The sequence below is a fragment of the Cervus elaphus genome, chromosome 5, assembly GCF_910594005.1.
Source record: "Cervus elaphus chromosome 5, mCerEla1.1, whole genome shotgun sequence".
Classification (NCBI taxonomy): Eukaryota; Metazoa; Chordata; class Mammalia; order Artiodactyla; family Cervidae; genus Cervus; species Cervus elaphus.
Window position 1 is genome coordinate 122129981 of NC_057819.1, and position 13201 is coordinate 122143181.

General features: G+C 44.1%; 2 non-coding genes across 2 annotated transcripts; both read left to right on the top strand.

Annotated features, from left to right (window-relative positions):
* The first annotated feature begins 11379 nt into the window (after nucleotides 1-11379).
* TRNAM-CAU lies at nucleotides 11380-11451 on the top strand. The gene has a single exon. It is a non-coding gene; the product is annotated as a tRNA-Met (tRNA).
* Nucleotides 11452-11684: 233 nt separating this feature from the next.
* On the top strand, nucleotides 11685-11756 carry TRNAQ-UUG. Its single transcript has one exon. It is a non-coding gene; the product is annotated as a tRNA-Gln (tRNA).
* The last annotated feature ends 1445 nt before the right edge of the window (nucleotides 11757-13201 follow it).

Consider the following 13201-nt stretch of genomic DNA (forward strand, 5'->3'; position numbering starts at 1 on the left):
TGTGGAATCTAATATATGACACAAATGAACTTATCTGTGAAGCAGTCACAGACACAGAAAACAGACTTGTGGCTGCCAAGGAAGAGGGAGGGTGGGGAGGGAAGGACTAGGAGTTTGTGATTAGCAGATGCAAACTATTTTTTTTTTCAAACTATTATATATAGGATGGATAAACAACAAGGTCCTACTGTACAGTCTGGGGAACTATATTCAATACCCTGTAATAAACCATAATGGAAAAGAACAGGAAAAAGAATGTATATCTCTATATAACTGAATTACTAAGCTGCACAGCAGAAATTAACACAATGTTGTAAATCAACTATACTTCAGTAAAATAAGACACAGGTATCATATGACTATGAAGTTTCAAATAATTGTGACACAATCACAACAACCTGACATTAACACCTTACATGTATTTTCTTGACAATTCAGGAGGCATTTCATGATCTCATGGTGCCTATCATCATGATTATGAATACTGTTTTTTTCACTGCCATGCTATATGCAGAGAAAAGAAAAAGAAAGTGAAAGTCACTCAGTTACTCTTTGTGACCCCATGGGCTCTACAGTCCATGGGATGGGGATCTTCCCAATCCAGGGATTGAACCCAGGTCTCCCGCATTGCAGAGGGATTCTTTACCAACTGAGCCACCAGGGAAACCTAAGAATACTGGAATGGGTAGCCTATCCCTTCTCCAGGGGATCTTCCCCACCCAGAGATCGGACTCAGGTCTCCCCCATGGCAGATGAATTCTTTACCAGCTGAGCCACCAGGGAAACCTAAGAATACTAGATTGGGTAGCCTATCCCTTCTTCAGGGGATCTTCCTGACCCAGGGATCGAACCGGGGTCTCTTGCATTGCAGGCAGTTTCTTTACTAGCTGAGCTATCAGGGAAGCCCCTATATGCAGAGAAGAACCTGCCAACTTGAAGTTCATCCTGATTGGTTTAGTTAACTGTATTGGTACAGATCACTAAACAAAAGTAATGTATTCTTTAATATTGATCTGCTAAGTTTGTTATTGGTCTATAGACCCAATTGGTCTATAGAATCAATATTATCCCACTCAAATCCCTAGTTGGCTTGCTTGTAGGAACTGACAAGCTGATTCTGATATTCATATAGAAGTGCAAAGGATCAAGATGATCTTGAAAAAGAAGAACTAAGTTTGAAGGACTTATGGCTATACTAATACAAATTAAAGCTATAGTAACAAAGTGAATATGACATGCCTTTTCTAATTCAGCTTTTAACAAAAAGCTAATATAGTGTAGCTATAGTTTTCAAATCAACATAAAGCTATACTAATCAAAATTGTGTGGCATTGGTGTAAGAGTAGATAGACCAGTGGAACACAATAAAAAGTCCAGAAATAGACCTCCACATATAAAATCAATTGATTTTAACAGAGGTGCCAAAGTTACTCTGTAGGGAAAGGGCAATGTGATATAATAAATATATACTTGGTCTCTGCCCCTGGTTCCTGACACAGAGCTCTTAAATCCCTTGGAATTTCCTGGGTATAGGAGCATCTTTTGTTGTAATGAAGCAACTCTGGATGAGCTCATGGATGGGGGCCGGTCACCAGAAAGACCAAGCCAGTGTTAGACACAGAAGTTTTAGCCCCACCACTATCCTCCGGGAGAGGGACTGAAGATTGTTAACCAAAGATGACTATATGATGAAACTTCCATAAAAGTCTCTAAATTATGGGATTCAGAGAGCTCCCAGGTCAGTGAATACATGTATGTGCCAGGAGAGTGGTACTCTGATCCCACACAGGCAGAAGCTCCATTGAAGACCCTTCTGGGCTATATCCCTTGTATCTCCTCATCTGGCTGTTAAGCTGTATCCTTTAGAATGTCCCTATAATAATAAGTCCATTAACATGACTATTTCCCTGGGTTTTGTGAGCCATTTTATCAAATTACTGAACCTGAGAGGGTCGTGGGAACGCCTGTTTGTAGCCACGTGGGATAGAAGTGTTTAAGTACGGGTACCCTGTGGGCCTACTACTTAACAATTGGTGTCTGAAGTGGGGACAGTCTTGTGGGATGGGGGTCTGCAGTAACTCCAGGTAGTTCCTGTGAGAACTGAATTAAACTGTAGGTGGCCCACCTGGCATCCTGGAGAAGGCAATGGCAACCCACTCCAGTACTCTTGCCTGGAAAATCCCATGGACGGAGGAGCCTGGTAGGCTGTAGTCCATGGGGTCGCTAAGGGTCGGACACGACTGAGCAACTTCACTTTCACTTTTCACTTTCATGCATTGGAGAAGGAAATGGCAACCCACTCCAGTTTTCTTGCCTGGAGAATCCCAGGGATGGGGGAGCCTGGTGGGCTGCCGTCTGTGGGGTTGCACAGAGTCAGACATGATTGAAGTGACTTAGCAGCAGCAGCAGCAGCACCTGGCGTCCACAGAGAACTGGAAATTGCTTGGTATGGAAAATCCACACATCTGGTGTCAGAAGTGTTGTGTGTAGAGAAAGTTTTTCTTTAGGAAGTCTACTCAATAAACTGCTGGAACAACTAGATATCTAAATAATCATCATAATCACAAATGAGAAATCTGATCTGATCTTTCACCACACAGAAAAATTAATTTGGATAGATCATAGAGCTGTATGTAAAAGCTGAAACTATCCAGCTTCTGAAAAAGAAACAGGAAACTATCCTTGTGTCTTTTGGGTCACAGGACCCCAAAAGTGAAAACCATAAAAGGAAAAAAATTGATAAAAGTTATGAAAAAATAAATAGGCAAGAGTCTTGAACAGCTACTTCACAAGAGAAGATATGTGAATGATCCATATACTCAAGGAGAGATGTTTGATATCACTAGTCATCAGGGAAATGCAAATTCAAACCACAAGAATACTGGAAAAATGGCTAAAATTAATAAAACCAACCTTACCAAGTGTAGGCAATGATGTGAAGCAATGCAAACTCTCCTACACTGTCAGTGATAATATAAGGTGGTATCATCACTGCAAAATACTCTGGCAGCTTCTTATTACATTAAGACTCTGAGTTTCCAATGCAAGCAGCATGGATTCAATCCCTGGTTAGAAACTAAGATCCCACATGCCACAGGGAGTGGCCTATAAACAAGTTTTTTAAAAATGAGACATGCTTATTACTCTTTTTTATTATGGTAAAGGGCAGAATCCTAAGTGGGAGTAGCTCATGTGAACATAGGGAGTATTGTTCTGGGCCTTTCCTGGTGAGTAGGTGGAAGATCAACCCTGATCATTTTCCTTATTATTACATAAAGTATTGATTAATTAATTAGAGAATGAACCATAAAGAAATATAAAGTGAAGAGGAAAATGTTAGTCACTCAGTTGTATCTGACTCTTTATGATCCTGTGGGCTGTCCATGGAATTCTTCTCCAAGCAAGAATACTAGAGTGGGTTGCCATTCCCTTCTCCAGGGGATATTCCTGACCTGATCCTCCCTCCTGATCAACAGGAAAGGCCCAGAACAACACTCACTCAGCTGCTCACATGAGTTACTCCCACTTACTAGGATTCTGCCCTTTTCCATTATAAAAAAGAATAATAAACATGTCTCACCTTTTTAACTTTTTTTTTGTCACACCCAGGATTGAACCCAGGTCTCCTGCATTGCAGGCACATTCTTTACCGTCTGAGCCACTAGGGAAGAGAATGAATGATAAAGAATGATAAAGTGCCTGTGTCCCCTGCATTGGAAGCTCAGAGTCTTAACCACTGGACCACTAGGGAAGTCCCACATGTTTCACTTTCATAATTGCAATTTTAAAATACAATTAAGGTTGGAAAACATAAGTAGATCACTTGAAAACTGGCAAAATGTTTTAAACTCCCATTTGATTTTTGGAAAGAACGAGTTTTATAGGTGAATGATACATTGCTAGTTGAATTTCATTCATTATCAAAAGCTTCAGAGATAAATCTTATAATACCAATTTAAAAAAGAAAATACTGAAAATACCCTTAAATTTACTGATATTAACTGGGACAGAAAGTATGTTTCTAATCCTCACCACCAAACACTCTTCTCCAAAGACCTCCCTTAGGTGATCTGGAAACTGGTTGGGGATGTATTAATACTTTATGTATTAATTATTAATCCTTATTAATACATAAAGTCCTACACACACACACCACAGACCCCTACCACATAAGTGTAGCTCTAGCCATTCCATCCCTAGGTATTTACCCAAGAGAGAAGAAAGCAGATGCCTGCAAAATTGCTTATTTAAGAATGTCCATAACAGCTCTATTCATAACAACCAAAGGCTGAAACAACACAAGCGCCTTCAACAGGCAAGTAAGAAACAAATGGAGGGGGTGAGCACAGCGGGACAGGGGTGCCTCCCGGATTCCAGGGAGGTGGTGCAGGCTCTCTTGAGCCCTTTTGTGCTTCCTCGTACCAGCACTTTGTGGAAAGTGTTTTGAGTTTCCACAGAAAGGTCATTCAAATAGGGCAAAGCTGGGAGCGTGGTATCTTCAGACCCGGACGTTCCAGGTGCAGGAATTTACAAGTTACCAGCACAGTTGTGCTTGGTTGGTTCCTGCAGGGTTCAAAATGGAAATCGACACAGTTCTGTAATGTACATCAGTGGCAGCCAGCTGAATATACTAGGACACCCACACATTAAAGAAATGAAGGGGTGACTCTGCCCAGGTGTGGTAATGGGGATGTGTGTACCCCACAGTCAGGGCTGATCTACCACCTGCTCACCAGGAAAGGCCCAGAACAACCCTCACTCAGCTGCTCACATGAGCTACTTCCGCTTATTAGGATTCTGCCCTTTTCCCTAATAAAAAAGAATATGTCTCACTTTTTTAAACTTTTTTTTGCCACATTGCACGGCATGTGGGATCTTAGTTTACCAACCAGGGATTGAACCCACAACCCCCGCATTGGAAGCTCAGAGTCTTAACCACTGGACCACTAGAGAAGTCTCACATGTCTCACTAATGTAACTGCAACTTAAAATTACATTTTCATTAGAGCACCTAAAAATTGGTAAAAGGTTTTAAACCCCATCTGATTTTTGGAAATTGAATTTTATAGGTGAAAAATAAGCACATTCCTAGTTGAATTGCATTCTTTAAAACAAAATGAGAGCTTCAGAGATAAATCTTATAATACCAATTTAAAACAGAAAATTCTGAAAATACCCTTAAATTTATTGGTATTAACTGGACCTGAAAGTGTGTTTCTAATCCTCCTCCACCAAAATCTCTTCTCCAAAGACCTCCCTTAGGTGATTTGGAAACTGGGGAAGGTATGATCACTCTGTACGCCTGAGGGCAGAAAGCAGGTCTATGGGTGTGTCCCTATGTAATTCTTCACACATATCATAGAAACCTTACATATTTGGCTATGTGTACAGTACTTACCTCCTGGATTAAGGCAATGGTTCTGGAAAGGCAGCCCTCAGAATGTGCCCTGGGGTAGGTGGCCCTGCACAGGCTGTCCCCTGTGCCTCTGTGTAAATATGCCTCTAAGCCATATTTACCAAAGTTTGAGAAAAACACAAAGGATGGCCTGGAAGCAGGAGATGAAGGTATGAGGCTCATGCCCCTTGTAGTGACCAGTGTCCCAGGGCCAGCCAGGTCAGTTGCCCTTAGCATCATCTCCAGTCAAGGACGTTGCTGCTGCTGCTGCTGCTAAGTCACTTCAGTCGTGTCCGGCTTTGTGCGACCCCATAGACGGCAGCCCACCAGGCTCCCCTGTCCCTGGGATTCTTCAGGCAAGAACACTGGAGTGGGTTGCCATTTCCTTCTCCAATGCATGAAAGTGAAAAGTGAAAGTGAAGCTGCTCAGTTGTGTCCAACTCTTCGCAACCCCATGGACTGCAGCCTACCAGGCTCCTCCATCCATGGGATTTTCCAGGCAAGAGTACTGGAGTGGGTTGCCATTGCCTTCTCCAGTCAAGGACGTTAGTGTCCCCCAAAACACAGAAACATGGAAATGTGCAAAACACAGTAGGACAGAAAATTCAATAGCTAAAGGCTGTTTCTGAATAAAGGAGCTTCTATTGCCTTGACTCAGGGGCCCCAGCTCCAGCCCCACTCCACCTGGGCTGTAGCTTCTCAGTGTTTGTCTAAGCATCCCTGGTCCTCTCATTGCCTGAGTTCTAAACCTCTGGGCAAACTTTGATTCATGGGCTACTCATTGCCCACTCATGCATTCACTTTTTCATTCATTCATTCACTAGCTTGTTCACTCATCAAACATTCCTCATGCTGGGCCCAGTGCTGGATGCCCTGGCCCACAGGGAGCAAAGGGGACACAGGCCCTGCCTTCATCAGTCCAGGAAAGGGAGGCAGCCTTGATTCAGCACTCCTCACCTGGACCAGCAACCCAAATTCCCTCACACATGGTCAGCCCCCTCCCCCGGTTCCCCTCCCCTCACTTGCTAACCAAGCTACCCGAATGGAAGACCCAGCTCCCATGGCGCCTCCATCAGCTACCCCAGCCACCTGCCACACAGTGAGAACTGCTCCTCCCTTGGACCTGCTTCATACCTACCTGGTTCTCAGCTTGCAGTCTGGGACAGTCATTATGTACAGAATCCCAACAGATTCTGAACTTGGAGGTGGAGCTCCTGATTAGCACTGGCCTGATGCAGAGTAAGTTTTGGAAAGTGACATAATGAGTGAATGATTATATTCCAGTCAGTTACTGTCCATTGGCCCAGGCAGAAAACTTCTCTGAGCCTTTGGATTGAAACACAGAGGACCAAGATGAAAACCTTGCCTCATCCTGCTGGCCCTAGGTTAGGGATGAGAAATTGAGAGGAAGCAGGCAGTCAGAACATGAGCGTGGAAGCTGATGCAACTCTTTTGTAGAGAATTCAGATGGCAAAAATCAAAGTTAAACATGTCAATTCAACATCAATGCAGAGCTGCATCCACAGGAGACACTATGCTTCATTTAGGAAATAAAAAGATGAGACACAAACCCTGCCTCTAACAAATCAAATACCACAATTGTTAAAAGTGGGCGAAGAAGATTTCTTACGTTGGATAGTGAGCTACAGAGAAGTTAAGGAGGGGCTGGAGGAAACCACGTGTTTCCGGACTAGAGCTGGAAACATCATAAGAACTCATTTCAACCTTCATATGACACAGCAAAAGGGCCTGAAGAAATTCATTTTTCTGTGGTGGAACTCCTTACTCATTCACCACTAAATCACTGGATGTGGTATATGATTATTTCATTACATAGTCATGAAGCTCAGTACTTGTAGGGGCAATAAGAAATGTATTTGAGTTGCACTTATAGTTGCCTTAAGTTCAGATTAACTTAGTATACTTTTAAAGAATTACTGATCATATCAAAATTCAAACAGAAGAAAGTATCTTACTGGAAAGAAGGAAAAAAGGGGGGAAAAACCAAAAGAAAAAGTCTAGCAGAAACTTCAAAATATCAAAAAGTATACCACAATGGAAACTAAAAACTGTAATGATAAAAATCATGGAAGAATCATGATAGCCAAGAAAATATGGGTAATAAAAATGACAACACAGAGATGAAAGGTATTATGAGAGTCAGAACACTTCTTAACAGGAAGCAAAAAAAAAAAAAAAAAAAAACAAGGAAAAAAAAAGCAGAAGGAAGATGATGGTAACAGAAAGGAAAACCACAACCCTCCAGTCAGCAGGACACACCAGGTGGCCCCACCCACTGATTATATACTTCATTGATCATTGTGATGCTTCACTAAACCTGTTAGAATGAACAATAATTCCCTCAACTCTGTTTAATGAAAAATCTGTTTGTTCAAAATTTGTAATCCGATTTACAAAGAATCAAGGTACAATGGACAAAAAAAGATACTTCTTGAAACATTTTGAAAGAGTTATTTTTTAACAGGAAATCTGTTACATGATATTGGCTAGCCTATTCCAAGACTAAACATTGCCTGTATTGTTTTGCATTACAGTTTTCAACAAGACAGATATCACATCAGACTTTCATTTTAGTGAATATCTTTAGAACTGTCAAAACTCACGGACTGCACACAGCGTATAAGCATGCTTACTTGAATATTGTGTCTGACTCTGCAACCCCATGAACTGCAGCTAGTCAGGCTCCTCTGACCATGGAATTTTTCAGGCAAGAGTACTGCAGTGGGTTGCCATTTCTTCCTCTAGGAGATCTTCCCCATCCAGGGATCAAACCCTCCTCTCCTGTTGTCTCCTGGATTGGCAGGCAGATTCTTTATCACTGAGCCACCTTGGAAATCCATGTTTGGCCACACACCAATCACATTAAGAACAGAGTAGGCTCCTTCTCCAAGGAGGGCAGAAACACACCTGATCCAATTAGTTTAGATGAGTAAAGCAAACATGGAAAGCATTTTCCATCTCTTCCTGATCTGACATGAAATATAGATCATGAAATACATGACACAAAGCTCCTAACAAGCCACTGTGAGGCCACCACGGATTAGACATAGGATGAAAGTAAAAGTGAAGTCGCTCAGTCGTGTCCGACTCTTTGCCACCCCAGGGACTGTAGCCTGCCAGGCTCCTCAGTGCGTGGAATTTTCCAGGCAAGAGTACTGGAGTGGGTTGCTATTTCCTTCTCCAGGGGATCTTCCCAACCCAGGAATCGAACCTGGGTCTCCAGCACTGCGGGCAGACACTTTACCGTCTGAGCCACCGATAGGTTTGGCCAAATCTGAGGGCAACCCTAAAAGAATAGTAACATTACCAAAGGAATGCAAGACTAACAATCTTTTCCAAACTACTACTAAGAGCAAAATTTGATTAACCCCGCTCAAAAGTGAATTATCTTTCTGTTTATCCTGTACAAACAGTATTACCAAATCATTTTCATATGACGGCGTAATTAAGGTCTGCATTTTAAAAATTGAAGAAAAAAAAAATGAGGCGTGTTAGGCAGTTAGAGAAAAGCTTTGTGCTTTGTTTGAAGTTTGTGATATTAATCAGCTGTGTATAATTGACTTTTCTTATTCTAATCAACATTCACCTTCGTATCTAATTTCGCATTCTTCTTAAAAAAGGGAGCTCCAAACCGCACTAACTGGAGACTCCACCCATCGGGACACCTGGACCCCGACACGCTGGACACTCCAGCGGGACACCTGGACCCCGACCCGGAGCCCGCAGGGTCTACACGGCCCGGGCGTCCATCAGCGCGTCCCCCGGAGGGGCAGCTCCGGACGGCAAGCTGTCTAACTTGCGGCACGCAGGATACCTTTACCCACGCCGCAAGCTGCCAAACGCGCACGTCCCGCGAGGGAGCGCGGGAGCGCGGCGACGCACGCAGACGTCCTCAGGACACGTGACTGCCCAACCACGTGACCGCGCCCACATGACCGCCGGCGCCGCCGTGAGGGAGAAACCTGGTTCTGTCGAGACCCGGCGCGATCCCGGCTGACTCCGTGGGCGGGCGCACGCAGTCCGCTGCTTCAGTCGCCGACAAGTGGAGCGGATGCCGGGCTTGGCCGTGGGCCCAGGGTCACGGGTCGACAGGGCTTTAGGCCGAAAGCGAGGCGGCCTCCTCCCGAGCTCTTTCGCTTTGCTGCTGCGCTCTCACTTCTCGGGTGTGCTGAGGAAATACACAAGCGCTGTCACGCCTTTCTAGGGTACTGCCTCTGGGCGGTGAGGTACTGAAAAGGGAAATCCTTTCCCAAGAGCAGAATCCTGTCACTGTAAAGCCCCCTGGTTTGCCGGGAGCGGTGTTGTGTAGGGTGTGGTGAAGACAGTGGGGGTCCCGAAGGGAAAGCAGATTAAGTCCAGGTGCGGACTTAGGGTCTGTTCCAACGTGGCCTAGCTCTTAGGCTGCCCGCTCTATCCGCAGCCAATATTGGAATGGAGGCTTGGTCACTAAAACTTGTACGTGGGGATCAGCCAAGGCAAGCTTGGTGGGAAACTCCCTGTTGTCTCCTTCCCTGTCGCCACAGCTAGTTCAGTCCAACGGTGAAACATCAGCAGGATGGCTGAAAAGAGTCTGACAGACATCTGCAGACTAGCTAGGCAACCTGGGTCAGCCTTTCCCACAGTAGAGACCTTTGGAAGAGGTTTCGCGTGGAACATGAATCTTCTCAAATTCTGCACCCATTCGGAGAAGTCCCTCCGCACATGTCATCAGAAAGCTGTTTGACCCCAATCCTCCAGTCTGGTTTTGTCTGAGCCCTGCCCCGGCCATTGATGAGATGTGCGGCCCAGAGGCGTTCCCCTTGTCTTCTCCCAGTGGCTACCTTTTTCCCTCCGATGTACCTATGTAGTTAGATTTATCAGGCTCAAGCAATATCCTAGCTGCTTTGGGCGTGATATCCCTTTGGAAGCTAAAAAATGATACAAATGAACTTATTTACAAGACAGACACAGACTCACAGAGGTAGAATGAATGAATGAATTTATGGTTAACAGAGGAGAAGGGGGGGAGGGATTCTTAGGGAGTTAGGGATTGACATGTACACACTGCTATATTTAAAAGGGATAACCAGCAAGAACCTACTACTGTATATATAGCTCAGGAACTCTGCTCAATATTATGTAACAATCTAAATGAGAAAAGAATTTGGAAAAGGATAGATACATGACTATGTATAAAAGAATCACTTTGAGGTATACACTATACTCCAACATAAAATAAGAAGTTAAAAAAAGTAGTTCCAATCCTTTGATTGGTGTGGTGCTGAGAGTCTGGCCATAGAATTCCAGTAGTTTCAGTCTCTGTATTTCTTTTTCCTGTTGCTTCTGTTGGTGTAAGAAAGGAGACAGCTTACTATCTGCAACAGTAAGCTTCATGGACAGTTCTTACATGAAAAGTTTCAACACAAATTCAAAGATTCCCCCCACAAAGTATTTATATTCAGAATATTCTTGGGAGAACAGTTTTTACCTCTTTGAAATGCAAAGTTATTTTTAATGTTTTGCTTTGAATTAGAAAGCTGAACAGCAAGATTTTGTAACACTTTAAGCAGTTTCATATGAAAGAAACAGCTTCCTTGGCTATGGGGGAAGAAGTAGGTCAAGAGAAGAAACTGGATTAAAAGGAAAGTTACTGACAATTGGACAGATTAGGAATCTTTCAAATGATGGAGAGAAATGCTGCTTTTGCTCTTTTCTGAAATCCAGCCAGCATCACTGCAATACAAATCCTGCTACCATCGTCCAAGAACACTCTGGGTAAAGACTGTGATGCTTGACATTTACTAAATAGTAGAAAAGGGCAGAAATTTCTCTTGATAAGCAGTTGAGGGAGGGAGAGCAAAAATCCTTTTTATGAAAATGGGCACTGGCAGGAGGGTCCTTCCCTGAGTCCAGTTTTGTCTGCTGGCCTGCGCCCAGGGAAGCTTGGGGTAGTCAGAGGCAGACTCAGGAAAGGAGTACATTACAGCAGAGTGGCGCAGCGGGAGCGTGCTGGGCCCATAACCCAGAGGTCGATGGATCGAAACCATCCTCTGCTATAAGCCCATGTTTTTGCCTGCTATATGGCTTTTGGGTCCCCAGCTGTGGGACAAGGTTGGGCTGTGTACCCTGGTGTCCAGGGGTGACAGCTAGTTCTATGGCGTCACCATCAGCACTCTGGACTCTGAATCCAGAGATATGTCAAAGTCGTAGTGGAACCTGTGTAACTCTCTTGTCCCATCCCAGGGGCACTTAGGCCAAGAGTGGCCTGCAAGGGGACATGATGATATATGGTTCTATGGTGTAATGGTTAGCACTCTGGACTTTGAATCCAGCGATCCGAGTTCAAATCTCGGTAGAACCTGTTTTGCCTGTGGCCATTTTTGTCTTCCCCTCTTGTGTCCCAGGCAGTGGGACACGGGGACAATGTTTGGCACAGGACAGGCAGCAACTCTGAGACCCTGGTCTATCTGATCACCAGTGCTCCCCTTCTCCCAGAAGCCACATTAGGGATGTCTTTGTTCTTTTTAATGTCCTCCCTGCCCAATTTGACTTTTTCTTTTTTTTTAAAGGACCAGGGGAATTCCCCAGAAGTCCAACTGCTGGGACTCTGCATTTTCACTGCCAAGGGCCCAGGTTTGATTCCCTGGTTAGGGAACTAGGATCCCACAGGTCGTGCCATGTGGCCAAAAAGTAAAAAGTAAAATAAGAGACCAAAGGAGCTAATACTCTTGTCCTGAGATGGCTCATCATGCACCCTTTAACCTCTGGAATCCCACGTCAGGACAATTACTTAACCTTCTCCACTGGCGAGCTTTCAGTGCAGGCTGTTTACTCTTCGTACAAACACAGAAAAGGGTCCTTTCAGGTACTGCCCACTTGGCACCTGGGTGGCTACTGTCATAGGGAAGAACATCATGCCTAGAACTTTTCATGAAGCATGTAAGAAATGTCTATATAGATCTGATTTAAAAGCAAGTCTTTACAAGGAGACAGGAAGATAGTTTTTCCTTGAATAAATCCAGGTTTTTTGCAGCTTCAGTGTAGCTTTAGAAATACTAGTATGTCTCATACAATTCACTACTTGCATGACTCACTAAGAGTAACTACCCTTCACCCTTAGAACTGTGCTTACAAAGTTCTTTCATCAAGGTTTTGGAAACGATCACATAAAACTAATGTGGAACACTTTTTACAGGGACATGGAAAAGAAGATACTGTTTTCTCAATTAAAAAGCCAGGCTTTTCATAGCTTCGTTAAGTAGTAGCCTTCAATGAGTGCCTGGTTCTTTATCCAATACAGTACACCTATGACTCAAAAACACCAAAGACAAAAAAAAAAAAAAATCCCAAAACACATGATTTATCCTTATTCATAAAGTCCAGGGGCCTCTGCCCAAATTTGAGGCCAGGTCCTTTACTTTCCTGAACATCAGAGTTGAGGGTTCACTTGCTTTAGACGGACTCTATGCTTGCTGTTACTGATCAGGAGCAAGGCCAGTGCCTGTGTGGAAGGAGGTGGCGTGTTAAGTGCCAAGGTTGGGCCCGAGGTGGGAGCCCACATTTGATGGCCAAGTGGCCTGTGCATTGCCTGCCTGAGCGGCAGTCCCCTCGCCTAATGCATCTGACTAGACTGTGAGTGAAGACCTGAGGTCTCACTGCAGGCGGTGTGTCCAGAGGCTTTTGTTGCTCAGCTTTGGGCCAGCAGGTGAGGCCACAGAACACCTTTAAGTCAGTGGCAGAGCTTAAGAGCCTCTAGACAGGCAGTGCCCTTGCTCCACACCCAAGGCCAGCAGCAAACTGATGTGT